This window comes from Rhinolophus hipposideros (assembly GCF_964194185.1).
Source record: "Rhinolophus hipposideros genome assembly, chromosome: 4".
Lineage (NCBI taxonomy): Eukaryota > Metazoa > Chordata > Mammalia > Chiroptera > Rhinolophidae > Rhinolophus > Rhinolophus hipposideros.
In genome coordinates, this window is record NC_138050.1 from 21,427,530 (window position 1) to 21,447,492 (window position 19,963).

Genomic DNA, 19,963 nt, shown 5'->3' on the forward strand with positions numbered 1-19,963 from the left:
CCTGGCCCTTTCCTAACTAGCTGTGCTATCTTAGACAAGTCACTTAATCACACGAATCTGTTTTCCAAATGTAAAATGGAATCATAATCCCCCCCACCCCCCCGCTACTGGTTTAGGATGGGGACTTGAGCACACATACTTATTTCCTCTCCCTCGTAGGACTCAATTAAAAGAACAGTAAAGAAACAGAAAAGGTACAAGACCTTAAACATTTTAGAAAACAAAAGAAGTGATTTTAATGAATTTCTGTAAGACAAAGTGCATGGACGGACATTAAGTGAAAGAAGCTGTAGCCCAGGATATGCTTGGAAGTTCTTACAGAAGATGAGGTAGCCTCCCTGTGTGGTAGAACCTTGCAGAGGTTGGGGATTCACAGAAGTTGCTAGAGTGAACAGAAGGTGGAAGACAGTAAAGATCTATATATGAAAGGGTTATCCTGTGTCACTATTCCTCAAGTCCGGTACTAAGAACACTTAGCAACTGGGTTCAACCACAGACAAAAACAAAACCAACCAACCAACCACCAAATGACCAGAAGGGACTTTTTAAAAGACACTGAAGGATCTTTCTGAGAAAACTTGGGCAGTTGGAGTTGTCATTGGCACTCTAGCACAAAGCCACCTACATTCTGGCATTTGAGAGGCCTTAACACAATGATCAGATATCTGACTATTCACCCTAAATGGGAGCCTGCCAGTCAACAAGTTCTGCTCATGTGCTTAGAATTCCCAGTCAGCCTTTCTCCTGGCTCATTTTGAAGAAAGCCTGACAGCTGAGAATAACCAAACATTTAAGAAAGCCTACAGTATGACGAAGAAAGAGAAAAACCCCAGAGAAAACATATAACTCAGGAAATACAAGGAGAGTCAAATAAAAACCCTACAAAACTAATCACTAAAAAAATATGAAATGATGTTACATTTATTAAACAAGAACATGATGCTATAAAAAAGAAGAATCAGAAAGTGGGAATCAACCCTTGGAAATGAAATATTGAATAGAAGATTGTAAGCTAAATTAGATGAAATCTCCCAAAACCTGGAGTAAAAAATATAAAATATGAGAGGAGTAAATACGCACACATGCATACACACACACACGATCAATCAAAATGGAATCCAATAAGGGAGTAAAAGGAATTCTAGAAAAAGCAGAGAAAACCGAGGGGGAAAAGACACCAAAGAAAAAAAAAATAAAAGAAAGAAAATTTCCAGAACTAAAGATGTGGGCTTTCAATTAAAAAGGGCCTTCTGAGTTTTGTTTAGAGACAATGGAAAAGGTCCCAGACCACTTGGAAGTTTTAGAACAATAACCAACACAGAGAAAATTCTAAGAGCTTTCCTGGGGTGGGGGAACACCCATTCCTACAAGAAACAAGAATCATGCTGGCATTAGGTTAGCTACACTAGAAGCAGGGGTATAAAAGCTTCAAAATTCAGGGAGAAAATTATTTTTAACCTGGGAAACCTATGCCTACTCAAATTAGTTCTGAGAGCAAAATAAAGACATTGTTAGACATGCAAAGACTCAGCTTACTTGCCACATACCTTTTCTTGAGGAGTTATTTGAGCATTTACCCCATCAGTAGAACAATAAAGTAACACGAAAAAGACAGGATTTAGTGACCAAGAATGTCAGCTGTGTGGATGACTTAGCCACCAGTTCACATTCAAACAAGAAGAGGACTCCAAGAAAGAAAGGAATGTCATAGAACATGGAATTAGAGGAAAACACACTATAGGCAAAAAAAAAAAAAAAAAAAAAAAAAAGAAGAAAAACAAGTAGAAATTTAATAAAAGACTCTATAAGAAAGTCCCAATACAAATACAAATCAAGCTAGAATAGGACGTCAACATGCTTCAATAAGAAAAAAATAAGGCGGTATTCCAAGCAATAGATAGAATGGTCAAGATGGCAAAGGTTCCTCTTTCAACAAGAAAAGGCTAACAAACAAACAAACAAAGAAAAGCTAAAAACAAGAACCATGATTTTGAGCAGTTGAGCAGCACAGGGTTGTGACAGAGAAGGAAAAACACTTCTTGGTTCTGTTGTGAAACAGTTTTCATAAACATGATAGGTGAATGCTGTTTATTGGTTACTGTCAGACTAACCTAAGGACAAACTATAGAAGACTTAATTATGGTTACAGAATGGAATGTAAATATTCTCAGTCATGGAAATCTAAGAATTAGAGTACAGTTGGCCCTCCATATCCATGGGTTCTGCATCCATGGATTCAACCAACCATGGATCAAAAACAGTATTTTGTTTTTTTAAAAAACATTTTTATTTAAAATACAGCCAACACACAATATTATATTAGTTTCAGGTGTACACATTTATATACCTAAAGTTTTTCAACATTTATATACCTAAAGAAGTGATCCCCATGATAAGTCCAGCAACCGTCTCACCCCATACCATACTATCACAATATTATTGACTATATTTCCTATGCTGTACATTACAGCCCCATGACTTATTGGTTTTATACCTGGAAATTTGGACCTCTATTCCCCTTCATCTTTTCCCCCATTTTAAAATTTTTCAATTACAGTTGACATTCAATATTATTTTGTATTAATTTCACGTGTACAGCATAGTGGTTAGGCATTTATATAATTTAAGAAATGATCCCCCTGACTAGTCTAGTACCCATCTGGTACTATACATAGTTATTTCCATACTATTGACTATATTCCCTATGCTTTACTTTATATCCCCATGATTATTTTGTAACTATCAATTTGTACTTCTCAATCCCTTCACTGTTTTCACTCTGTCCCCCAAGCCCTCTTCCATCTATCACCCTGATAAATCCAACTCATCGGACACCATACATAGTTATTACAATATTATTGACTATAATCTTTATGCTATACCCTACAGCCCCATGACTACTTTATGACAACCAGTTTGTACTTCTTAATCCCTTCCCATTTTTCACCCACCATTCCAAACCCCCTTCCATCTGGTAACCATTAAAATATTCTCTGTATCTATGAGTCTGGTTCTGTTTTGTTTGTTTTGTTCTTTAGATGCCACATATAAATGAAATCACATTGCATCTGTCTTTCACTGTCTGATATACTCCACTCAGTACAACACCTTCCACGTCCATACCTGCCACTACAGGTGGCAAGAACCCATTCCCTTCCATGGCCGAGCAATAGTCCATTGTATACATGTACCACCTCCTCTTTGTCCATTCTTCCATCAACATACACCCAGGGTGCCTCCACATCTTGGCTATTGTCAACAATGCTCTAATGAACATATGGATACACACGTCCCCTCTAATTAACATTTTGGGTTTCTTCAAAGAAATACTTAGAGTGGGATTACTGGGTAGTTGTCTCTTGTTATAGACTTCGTTTTAAAGTCCATTTTGTCTGGTATAAGTATTGCTACACCAGATTTTAAAATTTTTTCATTTGTTTTCATTTTCATTAAATAACTTTTTCCCATCCCTTTACTTTCAATCTGCGTGTGTCTTTCAATCCGAAGTGAGTCTCTTTCAGGCAGCATATGTAAGGGTTTTGTTTTTTCATCGGTTCAGCCACCCCATGTTTTTTATTAGTGTTTAATCCACTTACATTGAAAGCAATTGTTGATAGATGTGTAATTATTGCCATTTTATTATTCATATTTTTTATGGGTTTTTTTTTTCCTTCTTAAAGAAGCCCCTCTAACATTCCTTGTAATACTGGTTTGGGAGTGATGAATTCCTTTAGCTTTTTCTTGTCTGTGAAGCTCTTTGTCCTTCACTTTTAAATGATAGCCTTGCTGGGTGTTGGTTGTAGGTACTTACTTTTCATCACTTTGAATATTTAGTGCCAATCCCTTCTGGCCTGCAAAGTTTCTGCTGAGAAATCACCTGCTAGTTTTATGGAACCTCCCTTGACGGTAACTAACTGCTTTTCTCTTCCTGTCTTTAGGATTCTCTCTTTGTCTTTAACTTCGGCACTTTAATTATAATATGTCTTGGTGTGGGCCTCTTTAGGTTTATTTTCTTGGGACTCTGAATTTCCTGGACTTGTATGTCTATTTCCCAGGTTAGGAAAGTTTTCAGTCATTATTTCTTCAAATAGATTCTCAATCCTTCGCTTTATTTCTTCTCCTTCTTTTATCCCTGTGATATGAATGTTGTTACACTTGATGTTGTCCCAGAGGTCTTTTAAACTACGTTCATTTTTTTGGATTCTTTTTTCTTTTTGCTTCTCACTTGGGTGTTTTCTGCTACCTTATCTTCCAAACTGCTGATTCAATCCTGTTTCATCTAGTCTGCTGGTGATTCTCTCTAGTGTATTCTTCATTTCACTTATTGTATTATTCACTTCTGATTGGGTTTTTTTTATGGTTTCTGTGTCCTTTTTTATGTTTGTTATCTCTTTGTTGAAATTCTCACTAAGTTCCTTGAGCATCCTTATAACCATTGTTTTGAACTCTGTCTCTAGTTCATTGCTTGCCTCCATTTTGTTTAGTTCTTTTTCTGGAGTTTTCTCTTGTTCTTTCATTTGGGATGTGTTTCTCTGTTTCCTCATTTCGGCTGCCTCTCTGTGTTTGTTTCAATATATTATGTAGGGCTGCTATGTCTCCCAGTCTTGCCATGTGGCCTTATGTAGTAGGGGGTGTCCTCTGGGGCCCAGTGGCACATTCTCTCTGGTCACCTGAGCCAGGTGCTCCAGGAGTGCCCGTTGTGTGGGTTGTGTGTGCTTTCCTGTTATAGTTGAGACTTGATTGCTGTTGGCACATCAGTATGTGGTATTGAACCCCAGTCTGACTGCCTATTGGGTTTGGCCACACCCATAGCTTATGAGCTGCTGTGAGGGAGGCTTACCCTATGGAGCAGGATTCGCCCCAGCTGGCTCTGCTGCCTGTTGAGACCGCCCTTTGTGTGTGCTGCTTGTGGAGCTAATTGGGTGGTGCTCTGCTGTGGCCTGAATCCAACCTCCAAGTATGTTGGTTCTGGGGCCTTTTGGGAGGAGCTCCCGTGCAGGCCCAGGTCAGCCACTGCCTTTGATTGGCTGGGAGGTATGTGGTAGGAGCTACAAAGCTATCCATGGTTGGTTGCTGCCCGTGCTATACCTGGAGGTTCATGGGAAAGGCCATGCTACAAACCCAGGAGAGCTGCCCCCAGTCCTGGGCCTAGGGTAGCTCTGCAAAAAGCCAGGACATCTGAGGGCTGTTGCCACCTGCCAGCTCCCGTAAGGTTCAGAGGCTGATAAAGTCTCCTGTGGTACACAAGTTGGGTGAAGCAGGGTTTCAGTGAGTCAGCAGGGTGCAGCAGCAGAGCTCACCAGGCCAATCAAATTCAGATTTGGCCTGTGAGGGCGGGCTCAACACAGGAAAGATGGTGCCCAACTGCCGGCTGCATGAGAGGAGGGCTCCACAGGTAAAATGGGGACTGTCCTCGCCTCAAAGTTACACAACACAGTCTCTCCCCACACGTCTCCGATGCCCCAGAGTCACCATCTCCGCAGGAGTCCAGGGTGAGTGCCTGCGCGGGCCCTTTAAGAGGAGGTCTGGGTTTCCCACAGCCTTCCATCCCAACCGACAAGTCAGAATCCCAACTGTTTTTCTCAGTCAGATATTGTGGGGGCTTCTAATCATGGCACCAGTACTCTGAGCTGGGGAGCCTGGTGTGGGGGTTGGGGTCCCTCGCTCATTCATGGGGAGTCTCTGTGGCCAAGATATTTTTCCCGTTTTAAACTGCCACACATGGTTGTGGGACTGGCCTGTTTCCCCTCTCTACACCTCCTACCAGTCTCACTGTGGCTTCTTTATAGCCTTAGTTATAAAACTTCTGTTCAGCTAGTCTTCAGGTGGTTCTCCAAGTTAATTGTTCTATAATTTAGTTGTAATTTTGATGTGTTCGTGGGATGAGACAAGCATAGCGTTTATCAATCTGCCATCTTGGATCTCCTCCCAAAACAGCATTTTTGGTGGGCGATTGGCAATCTGCAGATACAGAGGGTCAGCTGTGTGCATTGTTCTACATTTTATATAAGGAACTTGAGAGTCCACGGTTTTTGGTATCTGAAGGATGTCCTGGAACCAGTTTCCCATGGATACTGAGGGATGACTTATACCTTTACAAAAAGTTTGGAGGTAGAAGTGGAGGTGGCTAGTCCAGGAGAAGTAAGAGTTCAAATATCCTCCTCTCACAAAATGAAAAACCAAGAGCTGCTGTCTGTATTAAGGAAATAAGTTGCAAAAGTGAACAACAGAACTAAAAATAATAGTGTAACGATTGTGTGTGTGTGTGTGTGTGTGTGTGTGTGTAGGTTGATAATTAAGTAAGCTGAAACTTTATCTGTCATTGCAGAGTCAATCAGTAATGTTATAAATGACAGCTCTATCAAATTTATAACAGCTGAGAGCATCAGGAGGAGAATTAAAAGCCAGGAAGGTTAAGAGTGGTTGCACTTGCAAAGTAGGCTGGGGAGTAAAAAGCTAAGAATCATTGCTTTTTGTTGTAAATCTTTCTGTACTGTTTGCCTATTTGCTTGTTTATTACTCTAACAAAACAAAATCAAACATAACAATCCTATGTACAGGGTTATGGTGAGGGTCAGGTATAGTCAATTACTAATTCCTGGAAATTTAATCAGTAAGCCATTTTGTGGCTGTTACTAATAGAATTTGCTTTTGGTATTGTTACTGGACCACCCAAACTCCCCACCCTGTTTGGTTTTTCTTCATCAGGGATCCTAGATGACTCATACCCCAAGCTGCCCTGTCATGTCGACTATCTACTGTTTCTCCCCGCATTCAAATGGCGAGCCTTGTCTCTCCTCCAGATACCACATCTGCTCTGGTGTGGGTGCCCCAATCCTGCGGTGTTGCTGCTGTCATTTTCTCATTCAACTACTGCCAAAACACATCAAACTGCACTTTATTGCTATAAATCGATTGATATAAATTTATTTTATCTGTTCAAATGCATGCACTTAGAAACTTAATTTTAGCTCGTAATCATATAATTACTCCATTAAAAATATAGTTCATCATACATGAAATCTAGAATCAGTTTTTGTTATTTCTGAGTTTTACACCATAGAACTGCTTTAAAATTTTTTTCTTTAAAAATAAAGCAATATGTGCTCATTATAAAACATTTGAAAAACAGACGTAATTGCTCTATTCCTCTTCATACGCTTGGGGTACACAAAGAAATCCCATTTTGTTAAAATTAGACAACACTGATGCCCATACCACTTCTAAAGAGAAGGTCTCTCTTTCCTCTTTGAATCTTTTGTCCTGAAATACCTCCCACCCTGGATGCTTACATTTCCTCTGCCTTAGGTGTCACTTCAGCCAGAAATCTGGAAGTCATCCTAAACTGCTCTTTCCCCTTCATTCTTCAGATCTACTCAATAATAAATCCTCAGAGCAGTTTAAGTACCTCGCCCAGGTCACATAGCATCTGGTTGGGTGGGACTTAAGAGCCAAAATCGAGTAAACACTCGAGGTTTGTGCTAAAGCACACTATTTTTAGGTAGTGTTATATCTATTGGGGTGGATGTTCCATGGAGAAGTGCATAGAATCAAGCCTCCTCCAGTTCCCCTCCCCTTCCCAAGAACCTTCTCTTGGCGTCATTGCTGTCCCATAGCTACTAAGTGGCAAAGGCAGGATTTATTTCCTCAGTGAGTTTTTATTTCAAACTATTACATTTTTTCTTATTTTGCTTTTTTTCCAAAATTTATTAATAACATTTTTAAATAATCAGAAAAGTTCAAGGAATAGTACAATAACACATATATCCACCACCAGACTTCAACAATTGTTAACATTTGCTATACTTGTTTTATTTGTCTATTTATTAGGTTGAGCCATATGAAATTATAATAGAAAATGGTTGAATTAGAAACAATTTCCTGTAGCTCAATCTAATGAGTGCGTGTGTGTGTGTCTGGCATCGTTGCTTCTGGCCCTTTCAAAGGATATCACTAAAAAACACATTTTAAAAAAGCATGAGCTCATAGTACTATTTTGAGTCAGATTTTTAAAAATTGTGGTAAAATACCTATAACATAAAATTTACCATCTTAGCCATTTTTATTTGTACAGTTCAGTAGTGTTAAGTATATTCACATTGTTGTGCAACCAATTTCCAGAACTTTTCATCTTGCAAAACTGAAACTCTATACCTGTTAAACAACAACTCCTCATGCCCCTACCCCCAGTCCCTAGCAACTGGCATTCTATTTTTTTGTCTCTGTGAATTTACCTACTCTAGGTACCTCATATAAGTGGAATCATACAGTATTTGTCTTTTTGTGACTGGCTTATTTTACTTAACGTAATGTCTTCAGGTTGCATCCATATTGTAGCATGTGTCAGAATTTCCTTCCTTTTTAAGGCTGAATAATATTCCACTGTCTGTATGCATATATCACATTTTGTTTATCCATTCATCCGTTGATGGACATTTGGATTGCTTTCATCTCTTGGCTATTGTAAACAATGCTTCTATAAACATAGGTGTACAAATATTTCTTCAAGACCCTGCTTTCAATTCTTTTGAGTATATACCCAGAGTGAAATTGCTAGATTATATGGTAATTCTGTATTTAATTATTTTATGAACCACCACAGTGTTTTTTCATAGCAGCTGCACCATTTTATATTTCCACCAACAGTGTGCACAAGGTTTCCAATTTCTTCACATCCTCGCCAACACTTATTTTCTGTGGTTTTTTTTTATAGTAGCTATCCTAATGGGCGTGACATAGTATCTCAATATAGTTTTGATTTACATTTAGCTAATGATTAGTGATGTTGAACATCTTTTCATATGCTTGTTGGCCATTTGTATATCTTCTTTGCAGAAGTATCTGTTTAAGTCTTTTACCCATTTTTAAATCAGGTTATCTGTTTTTTTTGTTGTTGTTGAGTTGTAGGTTTTTTTTATATATTCTGGAGAGTAATCCCTTATCAGATACATAGTTTACAAAAATTTTCTTCCATTCTATAAATTGCCTTTTCAAGCCTGTTGATTGTGTTCTTGGATGCACATATCAATTCAGATTTTAACATTACTTTGTTTCTTAATTTCTACAATTTGATTTTGTACACTTTTTTCTTACACTAAACCTCTTGGTTTCTTAAACATCAAAGTATTTATTTGCTTTATCCTATAATATACACAAAATAGTCTCAAAAATGCTATAATTGCAACTCAAAATAAAAGTACAATATGAAGTTTGAGATGTCTTCAAAATTCTTTTGTCCTTAGAATACATAAGAAGTATAATCAAAGCATTGTGTTAAAAAATTCATTCAAAATTCTTGTCTCTGTGTGGTTATATGACCAATTTCATATGCAGTTGGATTAATTTGTTTCAGTGTGTGCTTAATTTTAGGGTTTGCTTTTTTTAATATGTAAAACATTTACATGGATCACAAATAAAAACTCTGTAAAAAGATATACTCAGAATAGTCTCCCTTCCACCACTGTCTTTTCTAATCCATTTCCCACACCCCTACCTGAGAGGTTTCTGATTTGTCCTTCTATTGTTTCTTTATGCAAAATACAATACTTATGTATATCTATATATTCATATTTCTCTCATTCCTTACACAAAATGTGAACGTTTTGATATGTTGAAGTACTTCACTTTAAATGTATGAGTCTTAAACTCTCTACTTTTAAAATCTGCAAATAAGGCTCATGATAACCAACTACATATAAATGTAACAAATTGCTTCTCTAAATGATAAATTTTGGATACATATTTTAAAATAAAGTGGCAGTGAAGGATACTGGTATCATCATGAGCATTTATTAATATTTTGCCTTTGTCATTCCTGTTTTCCCTCCTTGCTGACCATAAATATACAGCAGCCTGGGAGAATTTACAAGCCTGCATTCCCACAGTACTTTGCTCATAAACCAGTTTCATATTCATCTCATTATTTTATAGTTATTTATATACTTTTGTTCCCAATAGCGAGTAAGAGCTGAGAGTAGGGATCATATATCCTATACCTCTTTGTATCTCAAGCAGCACGTTGTAGGGGAAAGCTCACTGTCTGTGGAATCTTGGCTCTCCTATCTCCCAGCTGCATGAGCTCATGCATAGCACTTCACTGCTATGGACTTCAGTTTTCTCATCCACAAAGTAAAATAATCTCTTTCTGCCAGACTGTTGATAATATTAAGTGAGATGATATGAGTGAAGGGCACAATGTGTGGCCCAACCATCCTCCAGGCTCTCAGTACCATTTGGCCACCATTTTCTTTGTCCCTAGGTTCAACTTCCATTTCCGTTTCTGCCATCAGCTGTTTTAATAAATTTTACATATTTATTTTTTTATTATCTCTGTCTCAACCAGTCGAAATACCTCATGATATCCCTGTGCTCTCTCTATTGACAATGAATATTCTTGCTTCCTAATTCATAGCAAAAATGGAGTTAATGGAGGGAGTGAGTTGGGCACACCCTGTTTCACAATTCCCGGGAGCAACATGTCCACAGACTACAAGTGAACAGTGTCCTCTGGAGTTGTGCAACTTTGCAGCTGTACTTCCTGGCCTCCAACCTTCAAACTGTTTCCAAACTCTTCTTAGTGTACTTTTTCCCCTGTCCCTTCTACCTGTACTTAGGACCCCATCTCTTCCCTTTAGCATCAGGCTTTTTGGAGGATTTATGTAATCCATTTCCTTCTCTCTTATCAGCTCTTTTCTTCTTCCCCCACCCCCCATTCACTCATCAATTCATTGCAATCTGGCTTTTAACTTCACTAGATTTAAATTGATAGCAGTAAAAACCACTAATTCCAAAGCCTTTGCGCTTCCTCACTACAATGTTTGTTTGTTTTTTTTATTAATTTATTTATTGGGGAGACAATTGTTAATGAAATTACATAATTTCAAGTGTATAATTCCGTATTACATCATCAATAAATCCCATTGTGTGTTCACCACCCAGAGTCAGTTCTCCTTCCATCACCATATATTTCATCCCCCTTACCCTCATCTCCCTCCCCCCACCCCCTTACCCTCTGGTAACCACTAAACTATTGTCTGTGTCTATGAGTTCTTGTTTCTCATTTGTTTGTCTTGTTTTTGGTTTATATACCACATATCAGTGAAATCATAGGGTTCTCTGGTTTTTCTGTCTGACTTATTTCGCTTAGCATTATATTCTCAAGATCCATCCATGTTGTCACAAATGTTCCTATATCATCTTTTCTTACCGCCGAATAGTATTCTATTGTGTATATATACCACAACTTCTTTATCCATTCATTTATTGAAGGACATTTTGGTTGTTTCCATGTCTTGGCCACCGTAAACAAAGCTGCAATGAACATTGGAGTACACGTGTCTCTATAGAGGAATGCTTTCAGATTTTTTGGGTAGATACCCAGGAGAGCCATTGCTGGGTCATATGGTAATTCTATTCGTAATTTCTTGAGAAACCTCCACACTGCCTTCCATAGCGGCTGCACCAGTCTGCATTCCCACCAACAGTGTATGAGGGTTCCTTTTTCTCCACAGCCTCTCCAACACTTGTTGCTATTTGTCTTGTTGATGATAGCCATTCTGACTGGGGTGAGGTGATATCTCATTGTGGTTTTTATTTGCATTTCTCTGATGATTCTCACTACAATGTTTTAATCACTCTATTTTACATTGTATCAACACCTTTCCCGAGGTACTCCAACTCCGTACCTCTCATTACCTGTTTTATTTTTTCTCCATAGTATTTATCCAATAAATTAAAATTTCACATATTTATTTGTTTGTGACCTATGTCTCCCACTAGAATATAAACATAGAGGGCAGGGATCTTTATTTTTCTATTTTGTTCATTGATTTATCCCCAGTGCATTGAACAGTATATGAACTTGATAGGTGCTTAATGCATATTCACTGACATGAACAAATAAATGACTTTCTGGTTTCCAAATTCATTGTCTCCTTTGCAGACTGTGTCCTACGGTGGCCTCTCAGTGACATCTGACCCTCTCTTCCCTGCGCTTCTTTGATCACATTCTCTCCTGAGTTTCCTCCTATTTTCAGACCACTTCTTACTTCCCTTTGTCAGCTTTCCGTCTTACTTTTAAATATTGGCCATCCTGGTATTGTTCTTATTACTTTTCTATTTTTACTCTCCACACTTTTCCAGGCAAGCTTATCCACACTCAAGTTTCAACTAACATCCACAACATGAAAATTCTCACACATGGATTTCCAGCTCTTGACTCTGCTCCTTCTGTCTTCAAAGTAGTCATTTCATCCTGGATCCCAACACATCCTTCCCCCCCCCCAAACTGCTCTATCTTCTGGGAGTACCACGACACAGCTGACCCTTTTCCACCCCCCAATTAGAAACTCAGGAGTCACTTTGAATTTCCCTTTTCTTTCATCAGCTCCTTGCGTTTAGTAAGTCACCAAAAACTGTGTCATTGTTATCCATGCTTGTCCTAGCTCCATTGCACTGCCTTATCATATCTTGCTTGTACTGTTTCATTAATTTTCTAAAATTCTCCTGACTCTATCTTGCCTTCCTCTAATTCATTCCACAAATTCTTTTTCAGATACAAATCTGACCATGCCACTCCTCTAGGGAGTCCCCTTTAGTGACTCCCAACTGTCTGCAAAAATCTACCCAACTTCTTAGCATGGTACAGAAGTCCCTCCAAGATCTGGCAATTTCTACATTGATACAAATATCCTGCATACTATGTCCAGTTCCTTAAAGAAGCCACATTCTTTCTCATCTCCTAGACTTTGCACATTGTATTCCTGATACACAGATGACCTTCATGCTTTATCCATGTGGTGAACTACTTAGGTCCTCCCCGATATCCCTGGGCACAGACAAGGAGCTTCTTCTGTGTCTCCTTCTACTATGATACGAGTATACCCCCCTTACTGCACTGATTACATTGCAGTAATATGTTTTTCACATATTTGTCTTCCTCAAAATCATTTTTGTTACCTAAGGGCTCAAGCGAATGACTGGCATAGTTTTCATTCAATCAAATTTATTAAATTGAACAACAAAAAACCCCTAATAATCATCACCATCATCATCATCTCACATTTAGCATGATATATTCTAATTTAATGTGTTCCTAAAACACTCTCTGTATAGCCCAGTGTTGGGCAATTGTTAGTTTATGGAGAAAAGGAGAAGCCATCTGTATGCACTGCAGAGCAGGGCCTGCCAAATTGGGAGCTGGAGTTCTTGTCTCTTTGCCTGTGTGTGGATTTCTTGAGCATTTGACAGGTCAGGCTTCAGTTTCCTCAACTGTAAAATGAGAAGAACAACCTGAGTTCTGAGGGCAAACAAAAAATATAAGTGGAGCTAAAGTAACAGCCACGACTATGCTACCACAACCATCTATAAGCTTTTCCATTCCAAAATCAGCTCTATCTTTTGTCTATTTTTGTAGTGCAATTACAATTCTGTTTATCTATTTTATGTTTACCAGAGTCACAGGTGGTCATTTTAGATGGCAAACTCCAGAGGGGCAAAAAAGTCTTATAACCCTTGGCGTGGGGTTGAGCAGAGTATCTGGGCTTTGTCTGTACTGGCCGAGGCGACTTGAACAGAGCTCAGAACAACTTTTGAGCAAAGTCAGAAATGGCAAGATTAGAAGCAGATTTGCTGTGATTTTACTTATAAGTAACAAGTAGAAACTGTTCTGCTCCTGATTAAGTGGAAAGCATCAGTTTATCTAAAGGAATAAGAAAGGAAACGGATGACCTGATCTGTTAACCCAAATCCTTTTAGTGAAATAGGTGCTGAAAAATGAAAAAACCTGTCTAGATGCCTTTGTGATGTCTGGTTATACTCAGAGTAGGCTCTGTCTAAATACCTGCTGAATGGATACTGAATGACTCTAGTTACTACACTGGATGTCGCTTTAAGGAGCCCCTGGGAGCAACTAGCCATATCCCTTAACAGGGCCTTACTGCCGACAGCTGCAAGATGTGGACAGGGTCGCATCATTGCTAGGTTATGGAGGAGGAGAAAGGCCAATAAGCATCTAAGAATTCAGTAAGAGTAGCTTAGCAAAGAACTGCATACAACTGCACACAAAAACACTACATATCTATTAGTGTTAACCTCATTCAGTTAGGTATACTAGTATTAAAACAAAAACTAAAGCTGATGTCCGGTTGCCTGATGATAGACTTTGGCCTACAGATGACTTTTGGACAAAAAGTTTTAATTTGAATCCTTTTTTGGCCGGGCCTATACAATCCAGTTTCCCACAGTTCTAAAAAATCCCTATTATCTTGTTTTGTGCATTTACATAACCCATGAGATCCATGAAGGCAGGAAGCCCTGGCTTGGAGGCAGCAGAAACCAGAGCAAGACCTTTGGGTGCCAAACTGGACTAAAATTAGAATTTAGTCTTCAAAATTGGCTTAACCTAGCTTTCAAAACAGATGGGCCTTGTTTCTTCATCTGATTTACACACACACACACACACACACACACACACACACGGTGCCAAAAAAATGTATACACATTTTAAGAAAGGAAAAAACTGTATTAATTGTAATAACATATACCGTAACAAAAGATGAATACAAGTCACGCCTGACTTCTGCAATTATAAGAGGTGCTTTATATTTCTGGTATAAAGACAATAATGTATTCTTTATTGATATTTTGATTGACATTCAACGTTTTATTATTAAATAGGTGCAAAAGTAATTGCGGTTTTTGCAATTATTTTTAACCTTTTAAATCGTAATTACTTTTGCACCAACCTAATGCTATGGCATCCTGTCGTACAAATGTACGATTTCTTCGGAGACTTCTAGAACTATAAAATATTTTTGAAGCTAATTAGAAACACACATCCAAACAATTTCTTTGTTTTCCTAGTTGTTTATTATTATTAGGAAAACAAGAAAAAAACATGGGACAAGCAGCTCTCTGCAGAAGAGCCACAGCTCTTTTTTTCATGTAGACACCATCTGTTTCTACTCTAAGATTGCTGAGTCCAGATGTTGTTATCCTCGTAGCACAATCCCCACAGTGAATGTCTCCAACTGGAACTTCATGTTCAAGCAAATCAAAGCAGAGCAATGTTTTCTGCAGGTTGGACTTCGGCTGTTCTGAGCTATCCATTATTAAAAAGACAATTCTGTTGATTTTGCGCTGTCTCGATCAGTGACACGGTCCCTCATTCATTCCATTCAACTTTGGGTTTTGCATGTCAGAAAAAATTATTTTAATTTCAAGTCTGAGCTGCCATAGGAAAAATGCTTTCTCAAACATGAATGGTAGCAGGAATTTCTTATGAGTTCCTTGCTCAGAGTTGTAAAAAAATAACATTATGACAAGGATGTTTGCTTGACTTAACTTTTTAAAAACTGATTGATTCTGAGGATTCATAAAGTGATATTCATAAATAATGATTGTTTGAAAGTTATATGAATCAAAAGAACAAAGTCATGAATGAGTAATTTTAACTTAGTTTCCATATATTTTAAAACCTGGTTTAAGACTAAAGGAAGCTTTTGAAGAAGTAAAGATATCCCAGATCCCTAATGTCACTTTTTATTTTGGGGTGTTCCTTTCCAGCCTTTGACATAGGTGAGTAATTAATGGATATGATACAGGATACATTTATTCTGCTCGGGTAAACTATCCAAAGTTCTATTACTTAAAGTTTTATGATTCATCCCATAAGGCACAACTCAAGTGAAAGAGGAGGCTTTATTTTTTCCCCATTTAAAAACAATTTTTAAATACAAAATTCACTTTCAGGGAATTTGTTTTCTAGAGTTTGAGAGGGTATGGCAAATGTAAAAACCAACAGCTGTTTGTTGACTTTGTGCAGAAGTTGTACAGGCTTGGCAAAGCAGAATGTCTGGAAGTATTTAAAAAAGTCAATCTGATAAGGCATCGCGGCAGCAGGACTAGGGAATGACTGAGGTTGGGATGGGCTAGAAGCCGTGCGGAGGCAGGATCTCTGCGGTTGGCACTGATGGGCCAACGACAGGAGAGGAGAACAGAGGATGAGAAGGAGGGACTAGGTCCAGTTGGAATAAACTAGGCCCTGAAATTAACATGTAGAATTACATTTTTGTGAAGAAGCAGCTGTGAGACCATATACTATTTATACTTAAACTGTTACACGATGCTAAAGAAATAATTTGCCAATGTTTTTACCAAAAGCCAGGACCACTGTTTGTATTTCTAAATACTAGACCTGAATGGGTGTCATTTGGATATTAAAAGGTTAAGTCCAAAGAGGCTGGTCTACCTGCATTAGCTTCCAGGGCATCACTGTATGTAATCTTGCCTAATATTTGTTGAGAGCTTCTATGTACAAGGCACTGGTAAAAGCATTTGGCATGTATTAAATCATTTAATCTTTATACCAGCTTGGTGTGCTAGATGTCCCCAGACAAGGACATTGAGACCCAAGGCAATTAAAGAGCTTGTCCAAGTCACACTGAGTAAATGATGGAGTCAAGATCATACGGTAGGCAATTTCCTCCAGAGCTCACACTGTGTTGTAGTGGCCTCTCTGATGTGTGGCTTCTAGAATGGTGTCTAGAGAATGCTCACCCCCAAAAGGACTCACAGCAAATTTATTCATGATATTTCCTTCTAACAGATTCACAACTAATGTAAGTATGATGAGTGATCTGGTTCGTTCACTGAGGTGTCCGCTTCAGCCTGAGTTTATTTGGGCACAGTCTGATTTCTACCTGCTCAGTCCTCAGGTGCTGTCTCCTAGCTCCCTGGGAGGTCCAGCCGTCGGGATCAGTGCAAACATTTGGCTTATCATTTGGATTTGTTTTCAAGTACTTTCTGGTCCTCTTATTATTTGCCCTGTTTTTATCCTAGTCAGTCTAGCCTTTAAACCGTGCTTTTTGTAGCAGCATATTTAGATATTTTTGTAGTAGCATTTTTAGATATTCTCTATTGGGAAAAGTGACTGAATATTTACTTCTCAACATTTCCCCTCAATTACCTGAGATACTTTTTTCTAATATTACTGAACACCAGCTCGGACTTCTCAAGACCGACCTAACTCACCCAACAGTAAAACGATTTCAGGTGAGTGAGGAGTGGTACGTGCTACTTCTTTGGAGAGGCATATATTAACTAGAGCAATGCTTCTCCAAATGTCTGGGAACCATAATCTTCTGGGGAATTAGATTAAAATGCAAACCCAATCCCTAACCTCCTGGAGAATGAGATTTAGTAGGTCTGGGGTAGAACCAGCCACATTTAAAACAATCACCCCTGAACTGCTTCTCATATCACTGGACAGCTGATCTACTTTGAAAAGCACATACCTAGAAGAAGGTTGGGAGAAGCATAGTAATCTGGAGAGAGGGCTATAAAAATTGTACTCATGGACTATGAGAGATGCTTGCTCTTGGGGAGGCAAGAGCATGGAGTTTGAAACCAGACCACTGGATTTGAACTTTGTTCCCTACTAATTACCTATCCAACCTTGAACAACAGTTGTAAACATATTTGTACCTCAGTTTCCTTATGTTAGATGGAGCTAATAATGCCTTTCACATTACATTGGTGGAAGGATTAAATGTGATAACAGAATAAAGCATCTTGTAGACTTTTGGCTAACCATAGCTTTTAAACACATGCATTTATTTTCATACATGCTGAAATCCCAAGAAAATGATAGGGAGTTCAAAAAGGCATGCACATCTAAGGACAGGAGAATGGGAAAGGAGAAAACAGTAAACAAGAAATGTTACCAAAGTTTTGGAGAAAATAAATTGGATGGAGGCAAAGCAGATATTTAATTGGTAGTGACCAGTGTCCATTAGTGAGTGTCCACACTCACATGACCCTACTGGTTATTTATGGAGGCAGTGTCCATTCAGTGCCCACGGTCTCCTTGTAGTTAAGTATTTTCATGGTTACTCTGGGATGGAGAAATGGTAATTGACTTAGCAAGCTGAAACCTAAATCTAAGAAAGCTGCAGTAAGTGCCTGAGGAAAGGAACATCAATGAGGAAAAGCTGACATTCTCTAGAGAACACCGGGAAAGCTCAGGATTTGGCAGCACCAAACCAGAGAATAAGAGCTCAAAACAGGGAAACTGGCAAAAAAAAAAAAAAAAAAAAAAAGTGTTAGAGCAGATTTAAACTCAGAACCAGATTTCTTAACTGCAGCTCTGAAGTCAATAAAACAATGAAACAATTCTTTCAAAATGTAGAGGTAAATGTTTTTCGATGAAGTATTCTATACCAAATCAAACAATGAAGACATTTTCAGACACAAGGTCTAAAAATTTTTACTTTCTCTGTTTTCTTTCTCAAGAAGTTACTGGATAATGTCTTTATGAAAATGGATGAGTAAAGGAACATAAAGGAAGACACAAAGGGCAGGAAAGGATGAGGAATTCCTAATAGATGGAAAAGGGAAGTGGCAGGACAATTATGCACAAAACCTTGACTGGAGGACAATGTGCAGCTCCAGGAAAGCCCCCTCAAAAGAAAAATGGAATTGATAGATGTCCCCCCAAAAGAAAAATGGAATTGACAGATAATCCCGGGCAGTACCTTCCCAGGGCAGGAGATGGAGAGACTGTGGAGTTTGCTGTGGAGGGAGAAGCGGATGCAGGGAGAAGCACATGCCACAGGCCCTGGTGGAGTTCCAGTGTGAGGCAGGAAATATGCAGCGGTGGTACCCATGATACACGCTGTCCACGTCATGGCGGTCCTGCACACGATTACCAGCAGAATTACCGGAAGAGTGAGAGTGGGAAAAGAATGAGGCACCGGAGAGTGCTCCCTCCCCAAGGCCAGGCCCATTTCCCACCTTACTACCTGCAGGGACCGTATGGGCCTCACTCACGTATTGCAACCTTCCTGTGCAGGGAGAAGCGATGGGTGAGCTGACAACCAAGGTACAGGAGCACAAGGTAGCCCAGTGAGACAGAGTATGTATCGGGTATAGAGCACGATTCTGCAGGGGCCCTGGCCACCAAAGGCAGCCTAGAGAGGAAAGCAATGAAGAAGATAAGGAAAGTCAAGGAGATGAGACCCAAGGTCAGCAGCCACCTCAATGTTGGTACTATGGCAACTTCAATTACTGACGCAGTGCCCAGAAGATGGCAAAGAGACAAAAGCAGCGGGTCCACCAGCTGAGAATTCTTCCCTCCCGAGGCTGAGCAGGGTGGGGCTGAGTAAATGCCATCTTACCATCTCCACCATCATCCAGTCTAGTCAGCCAACCAGAAGAAATGAATATGAAATTCCAGCAATAAGAGATGAACAAAAGGTTGGAGCTGATGACCCCAAGTGCTTGCTCTTTGCCGGGTGAGCGGATAACTAGAACTATCTGCATTATCTGTGCAGCATGGGATTTTTAGTATTTTTCCCTAAAGACGTCTCTTTTTGGTAATGGCAAATGTGTCATTAATAAATAATAAATACTTTATTTATTTTGACATTCAATATTATTTTATATTAATTTCAGGTGTACAGCATAGTGGTTAGATATTTATATAATTTAAGAAGTGGTCCCTCTGAGGATTGTGGAAGGACTAGTCTAGTACCAACTTGGCACTATACAGTTATTGCAATATTATTGACTATATTTTCTATGCTATACCCTACATCCCCATGACTACTTTGTAACAACCATTTTTCGCTCACCCCTACCTCCCTCCCATCTGGCAACCATCAAAATGTTCTCTGTATCTATGAGTTTGCTTCTGTTTTGTTTGTTTATTTTGTTCTTTAGATTCTATATATAAGTGAAATGGCATTGCATCTGTCTTTCTCCGTCTGACATACTCTACTCAGTACAATGCTCTTCAGGACCATCCATGCTGCTGCAGGTGGCAAGAACCCATTGCCTTCCCTGGCCGAGCAATATTCCATTGTATATATGTACCACCTACTCCTCATCCATTCATTCATTGACAGACACCCAGGCTGCCTCCACATCTTGGGTATTGTAAACAATGCTGCAATAAATATATGTA